This window comes from Mustelus asterias, chromosome 7 (genome assembly GCF_964213995.1).
Source record: "Mustelus asterias chromosome 7, sMusAst1.hap1.1, whole genome shotgun sequence".
Taxonomy (NCBI): domain Eukaryota; kingdom Metazoa; phylum Chordata; class Chondrichthyes; order Carcharhiniformes; family Triakidae; genus Mustelus; species Mustelus asterias.
The window spans coordinates 87,968,213-87,981,123 of NC_135807.1; the positions used below are offsets into that span (position 1 = coordinate 87,968,213).

General features: G+C 45.4%; 1 protein-coding gene across 3 annotated transcripts in view; it reads right to left on the reverse strand.

Moving 5' to 3' along the window:
* Positions 1-836, reverse strand: part of sybu (syntabulin (syntaxin-interacting)) — a 129,706-nt gene extending 128,870 nt beyond the window's left edge. For all 3 annotated transcript variants that reach the window (XM_078216453.1, XM_078216448.1, XM_078216451.1), the window contains exon 1: positions 771-836. The gene's annotated coding sequence lies outside the window, so the exon portion shown is untranslated. The remainder of the gene's footprint in view (positions 1-770) is intronic.
* Between the last annotated feature and the right edge of the window lie 12,075 nt (positions 837-12,911).

Below are 12,911 nucleotides of genomic sequence, written 5' to 3' on the forward strand. Positions count from 1 at the left end.
TTCTGCCTCCACGGCAGTATGCACCATTGATTGGGGGGGAAAAAAACATTGGTTCCCAGCAATAAATATGTTGTGCACATAGCGTTCTGCATTTATTATATTCTGTACATTTGTAGTTGCAAAAAAAACAATGTAGTTAACACAAGGCAGTAAGCTCACCCTGACGGATTGAGTCGGCTTTAGTGGAACAAGTGATTTATGATGGGAACTGGCATTTTGCACAGTGCCCCCGGCATTTCTGATGCAGGGAGCAGTATTAAACCTGCTAACTACAGATTGTCCAAGATTATCATGCTGTGATAAATCTTTCGGGGAGTCAGTGCAGACGCGATGGGCCGAATGGCCTCCTTCTGTACTGTAGGTATTCTATGGATCCTAAATTGCGAGAACTCGGTTAACCCCCCCCCCCCGCCCCCAAATCCAGACTGGATTCGTGTTATATAGTTCAGTTATTTCTTATTTTCACTTTGGGTGGGAGGGGGAGAGTGACAGAGGTTGATGGACAATGGACCCCCCACAGTCACACTGTCAATAAACAAAATTAAAAGGATTTATTGTACACGAGAGCATCGCAATTTGTACACAGCTCAGTAAAAAACAGACCAAACCCCGGCAGCAAAAAACACTCAGTCTGCCAGCTCAGTTAGACCTTACCCTCTCAATCTATAAAATAGAAAGCTCCTTGGACCTTGACATTTTATCCAGATTTTATCCAGGAACCCGGTTCACATTGACACGAGTGGGGATGAGAATCAAAATAAAATACTTGCCTTTTTGTGTCAAGCAAAATCCGTCCTTCTGCCTCCAAAATGATCAAACCCCTGGTCGCAGAAGAGTAATAACACAAACAAGCAAAAATAAACAGCAGGAGCAAAGAGCAAGGAAGAAGTTTGGCAATATTAAAAGCTAAACAATCTGTTTCTGAGCTGAGCGAGGAGGCTGCAGACAGTCAGTGGAGCTGGTTGGTGCAGGAGAGAGAGAGGCTGCTGCGGATCAGACTGGGATCCGATCTGACAACCTCCAAAATAATCCAACCAGAATAATCCAATGGAGGAGGGAATAAAAAAAAATAGCTGCTCCTTCCTCTCAGCAAACCGCGACCTTCTGCTGAAACAAATGTGGTAACTGCAGGGTCTTTAGGCATGCAAGCAGCTGGGGTGGGTGGTGGGAGTGAGGAGAGAGGATGGGGGCGATGCTGAGATGTGGTTGTCAGCTTCATTTACCTCAGCAAACTAAAACATCAGCATCCACCCTTAAGGTGAGCACCCCCCCCCCCCCCCCGCAGCAGGCTGAATATTCTGCCTCCTGTATTACATTTACAAATATTACTGACTGAACATCTGCGTATATATGTGTGTGTGTGTGTGTGTGTTTCCCTTCCTCGCAATCTTGTCAACAAGGGTCTGACACATTTTGGATCTCGCCCACTCTGTGCTTGGAGCCAACTGGACATTTGTTGACAACAGTTATGCTGAACCTTTCCAAATCTCCACTCAAACCTGGTATGAAACTGCCAGGAAGGTGGAAATGACTTATCATTCCTTCCCTCTCCCCCATTAATATTATGGACATCTGAAACAAAGCCAGAAAACACTGCAAAAAACCTCGAAGGCTCTGCCCCACATGATATGGGTGAAGTGAACATATTATACAAGGCATCGAGGGGATTTAAACGACCACCAGGACATCTGACTTCTCAGCATCACTGGGAAGGTCTTTCTCAGAATCATTCTAATGAGGCTTCATCGACTAGCCAGTAAAATAAATCTGAAGGCTCTAGCCAATAAAATAAATCTGAAGGCACAATATGCTTTAGCGCAGGCAGATGCATGGTACAGTAAGAAGTCTCACAACACCAGGTTAAGGTCCAACAGGTTTATTTGGAATCTCGAGCTTTCAGAGCACTGCTCCTTCATCAGGTGAGAGGACCCCACTCACTTGATGAAGGAGAAGTGCTCCGAAAGCTCGTGATTCCAAATAAACCTGTTGGACTTTAACCTGGTGTTGTGAGACTTCTTACTGTGCCCACCCCAGTCCAACCGGCATCTCCACATCATAGATACATGGTAGATATGATCTTCTCCCTCTGTCAGTTGAGAGCAGCAAACACCAATCTACTTTGTTTTCATGGACCTCACAAACGTTTTTGACACCATGAGCAGGACGAGCATCTACCAGACTGGAGAAAATCAGCTGTCCTCCCAAGTTTCTCAGTCTCATGCAGTCTTTCCATGATAACATATACAGTGCCACTTTGACAGCTCCACCTCTGACAGTGTTGAAACAGGGCTGTGTCTTAGCTCCTACTCTGTTTAGTGGGTTTTTCTCTTTCCCTGCTGACATGGAAGGACTGTACCTCCACAGGTGATCAGGCGTGACATTTTTCAGCTTTAAAGACAGGAAGCTAAGACTTAGATGTGGCATGTCCTGGGCAATGAACTTCTTTTTGCTGATGATGCTGCACTAGTTACCCAGGCAGAAGACCAACTCTAAAAGCCCATGGATTGTTTGCTCCACACCTTTGTCATGTTCTTCCTCGCTTTCTGTCTCAGGAAAACTGTAGTTATGGAACAAGGTGTTGTACTTCTGTCTGTGATCAGACTCAATAACATACCACTGGAAGCAGTCAGCAAATTCTGCTACCTTGGATCTGCGGTGAAAGATAACTTGACTAGGAGCTCAGACAGCCACCAACCTTGGCTGATTGACAAAGCAAGTATGGAAATACAACAAATGTCCACATCAACGGGCATGAAGTAGAAATGGTTGAGAGCTTCAAGTTTTTAGGTGTCCAGATCACCAACAACCTGTCCTGGTCCCTCCATGCCAACACTATAGTTAAGAAATAACTCCAGGTTGGGAGAGTGGACAAAGAAGTGGCAGATGGAATACAATGTGAAAAAGTGTGAGGTTATGCACTTTGGAAGGAGGAATGGACGCAAAGACTATTTTCTAAATAGGGAAATGCTTAGGAAATCAGAAACACAAAGGGACTTGGGAATCATTGTTCAAGATTCTCTTGAGGTTAATGTGCAGGTTCAGTCGGCAGTTAGGAAGGCATTCATGTTGAGAGAGCTAGAATACAACAGCTGGGATGTACTTCTGAGGCTGTATAAGGCTCTGGTCAGACCCCATTTGGAGTATTGTGAACAGTTTTGGACCCCATATCTAAGGAAGGATGTGCTGGCCTTGGAAGGGGTCCAGAGGAGGTTCACAAAAATGATCCCTGGAATGAAGAGCTTGTCATATGAGGAACGGTTGAGGACTCTGTATCTGTACTCGTTGGAGTTTAGAAGGATGAGGGGGGATCTTATTGAAACTTACAGGAGACCTGGATAGAGTGGACGTGAAGAGGATGTTTCCACTAGTAGGAAAAACTAGAACCAGAGGGCATAACCTCAGGTTAAAGGGACGATCCTTTAAAACAGAGATGAGAAGGAATTTCTTCAGCCAGAGAGTGGTGAATCTGTGGAACTCTTTGCCGCAGAAGGCTGTGGAGACCAGATCATTGAGTGTCTTTAAGACAGAGATAGATTGGTTCCTGATTAATAAGGGAATCAGGGGTTATGGGGAAAAGGCAGGAGAATGGGGATGAGAAAAGTATCAGCCATGATTGAATGGCGGAGCAGATTCGATGGGCCGAGTGGCCTAATTCTGCTCCTATGTCTTAGTCTTATGGTCTAAGAAAGCCCACCAATACCTCTATTTTCTCAGAAGACTAAGGAAATTTGGCATGTCAGCTACAACTCTCACCAACTTTTACAGATGCACCATAGAAAGCATTCTTTCTGGTTACATCAAAGCTTGGTATGGCTCCTGCTTTGCCCAAGACCGCAAGAAACTACAAAGGATCGTGAATGAAGCCCAGTATATCATGCAAATCAGCCTCCTATTCATTGACTCTGTCTATACTTCCCGCTGCCTTGGAAAAGCAGCCGGCATAATTAAGGGCCCCACGCATCCTGGACATACTCTCTTCCACCTTCTTCCATCGGGAAAAAGATACAAAAGTCTTAGGCCACGTCCCAACCGACTCAAGAACAGCTTCTTCCCTGCTGCCATCAGACTTTTGAATGGACCTACCTTGAACTAAGTTGATCTTTCTCTACATCCTAGCTATGACTGCAACACTGTATTCTGCACCCTGTCCTTTCCTTCTCTATGAATGGTATGCTTTGTTTGTATAGCGTGCAAGAAACAATACTTTTCACTGTATACCAATACATGTGACAATAATAAATCAAATCAAATCAAATCAAAACTGACCTACGGGACCAAGATGCTTATCTGAAAGGGTTATACCTTCAGCACATTGATTTATGGCAGTGAAGCCTGGGCAATTTACACTTACAATAAAAGAAAGGCTCCAAAAGACTTCTATCTCTGATATCTACAATAAATCCTCTGCATCAGATAGAAAGATAAAGTCATCCATGAAGCATCCTTTCAAGGGCTATTCAAGCAACAGAATGGAAGATGGCCGCATTCACACGAATGCAAAGGAGCAAGCATGTTCCAAGCGACCAGCATGTTACCCAAAGCTCTGATTCAAGGATGCTGTCAAAAGAGAAATGAAAACTCTCAACATCAATCATGACAAGTTTGAACTCTAACTGTTGAAAGAAATGGTGACACCAGCTGTGGGCAGGAATTTGCCACCTTGACAGCATGTGGTTTTGGAAGCTGCAAAGCAGATGCCATCCCTGTGAACAAAGCATGAGCAGAGATCATCCCACACCACCTGCAGGGGTCGACTTCGTGTATTGGACTTGTAGCAGACTTTATTGTGATGTTCAATGATAAAATGAAGTACAGCTGATGATCCCATCGGACCTCACCAAAGTTCTGAGGCTGCATTCCCATTGTCTCTTGCAGATGGAAGTTGATTTGATTTGATTTGATTTATTATTGTCACATGTATTAGCAGACAGTGAAAAGTATTGTTTCTTGCACGCTATACAGACAAAACTTACTGTTCATAGAGAAGGAAATGAGAGAGTACAGAATGTCATGTTACAGTCATAGCTAGGGCATAGAGAAAGATCAACTTAATGCAAAGTAGGTCCATTCAAAAGTCTGACAGCAGCAGGGAAGAAGCTGTTCTTGAGTTGTCAATCATCAATCAGGTACAAAAGGAAAGCTAAAGGTGGATTGGATTAAAAAAGGAAGGAAAAAGAAACAGAAATGAAAAGAACAAAAACATTTGAATATTTTGGAAAACCTCTTCCAGTTTACATGAATGAGGTGCTAGTTTCAATTGTTCCTTTTCAGGACCAGAGAGGTTGGGTAGCATTGCAGGACATTAAATTGCTTTATTGAAATGAAATACTGCCCATACGTTTGTGTTAAATTTAAGTTATAGCATAAATGCCACAATTTCTTAAAATTCATGGGGCTATTAATGCCAAGATGCTATTTTTCCAAGGCTAACAAATCAGCAGCAATTTGTAGCAATTCACTCTTAACAGAGTGGAGTATCTCCACCTCACCACAAGTTGCTGGATATTTCTGTGTTAATAGCATACATCTTTAACTCACCATTTTTGCTAGAAAATTTGAGGTAATTTAATAACTAAGCTGATTTTTATTTATTTTATTTATTAAATGCTGTCACTAATGCCTCTTTTCTTTGTATTTAGTTTTCATCCCTGGGTTGCACTGAAGCTCCTTCGTTGACACAGATGTGGCTAAATGTTAGCTGGAAGGGAGAAGCAAGGCTCTGGGCCAACGTTAGTCACAAAAGAGATCTGTTATCTATCCATTTGTCACTTACAGTTGATGCGATATTGTTTCGTGATTTAAAGGATCAATATCTTCACAAAATAATTATTTGGCAAATTTTTGATTTATAAAATCACATCTGCATTCATTTAAATGGTGAACAATTCATTTGTGCATTTAATCCTCTAAGCATATTGTTAGGATCTCAGCAGAGGTCAATAATGTGTCTAATGTTTTTTAGAATCCAAAAACCTTGGTGTTTACTAAAAGAATGAAGCCACAAAGTTCACGGTTTAAATATTAAGAATAATTTTACTACACAAAACTCAAAGAACATGAACTATAAACATTGCACTATCTTAAATAAGTCAGGTGTGTTAAGGATAATAAAGATGCAATAAATACGATTACTGATACTCCAAATCCAATGTCTTTCCTTTTACACCCATTAGACTTATACCACTAAACCCTTAAGTCAGATACTTATCAATACTTGGATGATTAACCACTTGGTCTATGTATTGCATCAATGATTCACATCTGGGTTAAAATTTCTTGGGCCTTGCATTTACTTCCAGCAAGGTTGTCCTTTCAAATCTCCTCCATCCATCTGAATGTTTCAAACTCCCTGTTCAACACTGGCATCTTAAGCACAGTCACCCTTGAGTCAGATCTCTCTTGTTCTAATATCCTTTAGCCATGGAGTTTTGTATCTAAAGCTATCCCTCCTCAGTTTGATTTTACCAGAAATTCAGCTCACTGTTAATAGAGTCTGTCAATTAACAAATTTACCAAAAGCCCAGAATTTCAACTGAATTCTGCTAAAGAGACGATTCCTTCATTTCAGCGTGTTATAAACTCCCAAATTAAACTGAATGAAATGAGAACCACCCCGAGGAAATTGCTCATCCATACGATTAACTTGTTGACCCTTTTTTCCCTAGTGCACATCTTCTAGGCAACCTGTCTCATGATCATTTACCGGAACCCAACCGTGTTTTCTTTAGCCAGAAACCAGACCTTGGTTCTTGATGCGACCACCACCCCAGATAAAATTGTTTCCACAAAAGCACACGGGTCATCAAAATACCCATGCTTCAAGGCGAGTGCACAGGGATAATAAAAAGTGAGAAAAAGGGAAAATAAATGAATTGGTCTAGTATTCCACAGCCACGGTTATGTGGAAATAGTCATATGTAATTAAATATGCAATCATAGGATCATAGAATCATAGAATCCTACAGTGCAGAAGGAGGCCACTTGGCCAATCGAGTCTGCATCGATCACAATCCCACCTTGGCCCTATCCCCATAGCCCCATGCATTTACCCTAGCTAGTCCCCCTGATACTAAGGGGCAATTTAGCAAGGCCAATCCACCTAACCCACACATCTTTGGACTGTGGGAGGAAACTCACACAGACACGGGGAGAATGTGCAAACGGTGAAATAGTTCAGACCCAGCATTGATGAATGTAAGGAAGGCGATATTTTGAAATGTCACCAAAAATTATTCATTCAAAGACAATTTAACATCTGCTGGTCGCCACCACCCTCTGAGCAAAAACAAAATCCTCCTCAACTTCTCTAATCTTTTCACCAATGCCCCCTGATTATTCCCCTCTCTGCTAACAGAAATAGGTCTTTTCTTTTCACCCTCTCAAGGCCCTTCATAATGTTATTTAACACAATTAAATCCTCCCTTAGCCTTCTTCGTACCAAAGAAAACAAACACAGCCAATCCATTCCTTCCTCATAGCTCAATTTGTTGTGCCAGGCAATGTCCTTGTGAATCTTCTTCCTCTCTAATCACATCTTCCCTGCAATGCTATGACCAGAACAGTATCCTGTGCCCTATCTGCTGTCTCACTGGTGCTGTGTACTGTTTGGGCATAAACTCTCTACACCTATACAACAGGCCTCAGACAATAAAGGAAAATATCTTATATGCCTTCTTGACCACCTTTTCTATCTGTTCTGTTACCTTCAGTGATCTATGAACATACACTCCAAAGTTTCTTTGTTCCTCCACATTTCTCAGTATCCTACCATGTATTATATATTCCCTTGCCTTGTTTGTTGTCCCCAAGGTTGGGATTTTCTGCCCCTACCCACCATCAGGGTGGTCCAGGGTGGTCCAGTCCTGCTGAAAGTCAACGGACGTTTGATTGGGAAGTTGAATCTCTCGTGGCGACTTCTGCCATGATGGGGCTGGAAAATCCTGGCCCAAATACATGGCTCAACACTTCCTGGAACCTTTATCAATTTTCTGCCCACCTGACCAGTCCAGTGGGCAGCATGGTAGCACGGTGTTTAACACTGCTGCCTCACAGCGCCAGGGACCTGGGTTCAAATCCGGCCTCGGGTGACTGACTGTGTGGAGTTTGCACGTTCTCCCCGTGTCTGCGTGGGTTTCCTCCGGGTGCTCTGGTTTGCTCCCGCACTCCAAAGATGTGCAGGTTATGTTGATTGGCTATGCTAAATTGACCCGAGTGTCAGGGGGATTAGCAGGGTAAATATGTGGGGTTACAGGAATACGGCCTGGGTGGGATTGTGGTTGGTGCAGACTCGATGGGCCGAATGGCCTCCTTCTGCACTGTAGGGATTCTAGGATATTGTAATAACTCCACAGAGGCGAAAGTCCCATCACCAAGTTACTTTATTTACACTATACATCTGTACACAGCCAGCTCTCCAGTTGCTCCCTGTTGAATGCAGGCTGGGAGTCTGACACACCTGCTTTAAATAGGGAGCATGAGACTCCCTGATTTAACCATCAATTAAGACTCATCAGGTATTTCTTTCGACACCAATCAAGTAAACAAACTTAAATTAACTTAGGGACAAAGTAAAAGGGGCGGCTCCCCAAAAGGAAGGGGGGAACAGCCCGAACCAAAATCAAAGTCGAAAGGAAACTTAAAACGTCAAACCAAAAGGTGATTATCGGGGTCGATAATACACCCCAGCCCCTGCGGCGCCCAGCAGTCGTGGAAGGCGTCAACCGCGCCCGTGGACACCGCATGCTCCCTCTCCAGAGACACCTGGCCGCGAATGTAGCCGCGGTAGAGGGGCAGACAGTCGGGATGGACGGCCCCGTCGATCGCCCGCTGCCTGGACCTATTGATGGCGCGTCTCGCCAGGCCCAGGAGCAGGTTCACGAGGAGGTCAGCATCCCGACCCTCCCCTCTCCGCACCAGGTGCCCGTAGATCAGGAGCGTGGGACTGAAGTGCAAACAAAACATCAGTAAAAGATTTTTAAGAAAACTGAAAAGGGTGTGCAACCAAAGACACAAAATGGAGACATGGTCCACAAACTCCACAAGATCGCAAAAAGGTCAAGCTTGGGAGTCCCTGAAACTGAAAAACCAATGGTTGTTCAGCACTGCTGCGTGCAGCACCCTCCACCCCAGGTCCCCAAGATAATTGGGGGAGATCCCTCCGTAGAGGGACCTCCACTGGGGACCTCCGCCGTCTAGCAGCAACAAGGCCCGCAAGGTGTATCCGGGCGATGGGCGAGGACGCAGCCCAAACAAAAAAATGCCTTCGTGCGGTAGCAAAAGGCACGGAGGGCATTTCCATGAGGCGGCACATGCTGTGGGGCACCTGACCCGGAGAGGGGGGCGGGGGGGTCTAGGTTTTGGGCCAATGTGAAATTCCGTCCGAGCAGGGGAACGCTCGGGCGGGATCCCACCGCACGCCTGTGCCGCCTCGAGACTGCGTGTGCACTCGGGGCCGAGCACGACCGTCCTAAGGTCTTGGATGGCTTTGGCCGCGCGGCAGACAGCCACCCCAGCGCGCTCAGTGAGCACGTGGGGGCTCATCCAGCCCGCTCCTCCGCCATCTAGCACGTCCTCGATCCTGGTCATCCCGGTGTCCACAGCCCTCCTCTCCGCCAGCCACCTGAAGTTATACAGCTGGAGGAGCGGATTCCTGAGCAGCGGCTCTCACACGAGAGCTGCTACTCCTGACGGGGGAGAGTTGCGTCGCGAGGCGGCCATGTTCCAGACCGTGAGGAGGTCCTGGTAAAAGACGGGCAACGCCTGCAAGGAGGTTGGAACACGCTAGACTCATCAGGTATTTCTTTTCATACCAACCAAGTAAACAAACTCAAATTAAAAAGCTCATTGTTCCATCGGAGCAAGCAGAGAGGGAGCAATTCGTGTCAGTAGTGCTGAGGGTAAGAGAGATTGATTTTTTTTTACCTTACTTTTTAGCGGAGTTTTTTTTCAGTTAAACAGGAAACCGGAAGTAGGCCGCGGAGAGGCCTGGGAAGGTTTTTTGCCCAAGAAATTTGAACGGGGAAGTTAGCAGGGATGTCAGTGCAGGCAGTGCAATGTTCCTCCTGTGGGATGTTTGAGGTGAGGGACACCAGTGTTCCGGCTGAGTACACCTGCAGGAAGTGCACCCAATTCCAGCTCCTTGAAGACCGTGTTAGGGATCTGGATCTGGAGCTGGAACTGGATGAACTCAGGATCATTCGGGAGGCAGAGGCAGCTGTAGATAGAAGCTACAGGGAGGTAGCTACTCCTAGAAATGATGATACGTGGGTGACGGCTAGAAGGGGTAAGAAGCAGTCAGAGCAACGATCCCCTGGATCCCCTGTTCCTCTGTATAACAAGTATTCCGTTTTGGATACTGTTGGGGAGGACGACTTAACAGGGGTAAACCATGGGGTACAGGTCTCTGGCACAGAGTCTGTCCGTGTTGCTCAGAAGGGAAGGGGGGAGGGGAGTAGAGCATTAGTCATTGGGGACTCCATAGTTAGGGGGATAGATAGGAGATACTGTGGGAATGAGAGAGACTCGCGGTTGGTGTGTTGCCTCCCAGGTCCTGAGTCCATGATGTCTCGGATCGTGTTTTCGGGATCCTTAAGGGGGAGGTGGATCAGCCCCAAGTTGTGGTTCACATAGGCACCCAAGACATAGGTAGGAAAAGGGATGGGGATGTAAGGCAGAAATTCAGGGAGTTAGGGTGGAAGCTTAGGGCTAGAACAAACAGAGTTGTTATCTCTAGTTTGTTACCCGTGCCACGTGATAGTGAGGAGAGGAATAGGGAAAAAGAGCAGTTGAACACGTGGCTACAGGAATGGTGCAGGAGGGAGGGATTCAGATACCTGGACAATTGGGGCTCATTCTGGGATAGGTGGGACCTCTACAAACAGGATGGTCTACACCTGAACCAGAGGGGTACCAATATCCTGGGGGGGAAATTTGCTAATGCTCTTCGGGAGGGTTTAAACTAATTCAGCAGGGGGATGGGAACCTGAATTGTAGGTCCAGTGTACAGGAGGTTGAGAGTAGTGAGGTCATGGATAAGGTTTCAAGGTCGCAGGAGTGTACTGGCACTCAGGAAGGTGGTTTGAAGTGTGTATACTTCAACGCCAGGAGCATCCAGAATAAAGTGGGTGAACTTGCAGCATGGGTTGGTACCTGGGACTTCGATGTTGTGGCCATTTCGGAGACATGGATAGAGCAGGGACAGGAATGGTTGTTGCAGGTTCCGGGGTTCAGATGTTTCAGTAAGAGCAGGGAAGGTGGTAAAAGAGGGGGAGGTGTGGCATTGTTAGTCAAGGACAGTATTACGGTGGCAGAAAGGACGTTTGATGAGGACTCGTCTACTGAGGTTGTATGGGCTGAGGTTAGAAACAGGAAGGGAGAGGTCACCCTGTTGGGAGTTTTCTATAGGCTTCCGAAAAGTTCCAGAGATGTAGAGGAAAGGATTGCAAAGATGATTCTGGATAGGAGCGAAAGTAACAGGGTAGTTGTAATGGGGGACTTTAACTTTACAAATATTGACTGGAAAAGCTATAGTTCGAGAACTTAAGAGGGGTCAGTTTTTGTCCAATGTGTGCAGGAGGGTTTCCTGACACAGTATGTAGATAGGCCAACAAGAGGCAAGGCCACATTGGATTTGGTACTGGGTAATGAACCAGACCAGGTGTTAGATCTGGAGGTAGGTGAGCACTTTGGTGATAGTGACCACAATTCGGTTATGTTTACTTTAGTGATGGAAAGGGATAGGTATGTACCGAAGGGCAAGAGTTATAGCTGGGGGAAAGAAAATTATGATGCGATTAGGCGAGATTTAGGATGCATAGGTTGGGGAAGGAAACTGCAGGGGATGAGCACTACTGAAATGTGGAGCTTGTTCAAGGAACAGCTACTGCGTGTCCTTGATAAGTATGTACTTGTCAGGCAGGGAGGAAGTGGTCGAGCGAGGGAACCGTGGTTTACTAAAGAAGTTGAATCTCTTGTGAAGAGGAAGAAGGAGACTTATGTAAAGATAAGACGTGAAGGCTCAGTTAGGGCACTTGAGAGTTACAAGTTAGCCAGGAAGGACCTAAAGAGAGAGTTAAGAAGAGCCAGGAGGGGACATGAGAATTCTTTGGCAGGTAGGATCAAGGAAAACCCTGAAGCTTTCCATAGGTATGTCAGAAATAAAAGAATGACTGGGGTAAGATTAGGGCCAGTCAAGGACAGTAGTGGGAAGTTGTGCGTGGAGTCTGAAGAGATAGGAGAGGTGCTAAATGAATATTTTTCATCAGTATTCACGCAGGAAAAAGACAATGTTCTCGAGGAGAATACTGAGATACAGGCTATTGGACTGGACGGAATTGAGGATAATAAGGAGGAGGTGTTAGCAATTCTGGAAAGTGTGAAAATAGATAAGTCCCCTGGGCCGGATGGGATTTATCCTAGGATTCTCTGGGAGGCTAGGGAGGAGATTGCAGAGCCTTTGGCTTTGATCTTTATGTTGTCATTGTCTGCAGGAATAGTGCCAGAAGACTGGAGGATAGCAAATGTTGTCCCCTTGTTCAAGAAGGGGAGTAGAGACAACCCTGGTAATTATAGACCAGTGAGCCTTACTTCTGTTGTGGGCAAAGTTTTGGACAGGATTAAAAGAAATAGGATTTATAATCATCCAGAAAGGAATAATTTGATTAGGGATAGTCAACACGGTGTAGTGAAGGGTAGGTCGTGCTTCACAAACCTTATTGAGTTCTTTGAGAAGGTGACCAAAGAGGTGGATGAGGGTAAAGCAGTTGATGTGGTGTATATGGATTTCAGCAAAGCGTTTGATAAGGTTCCCCATGGTAAGCTATTGCAGAAAATACGGACGCATGGGATTGAGGGTGATTTAGCGGTTTGGATCAGGAATTGGCTAGCTGTAAGAAGACAGAGGGTGGTGGTTG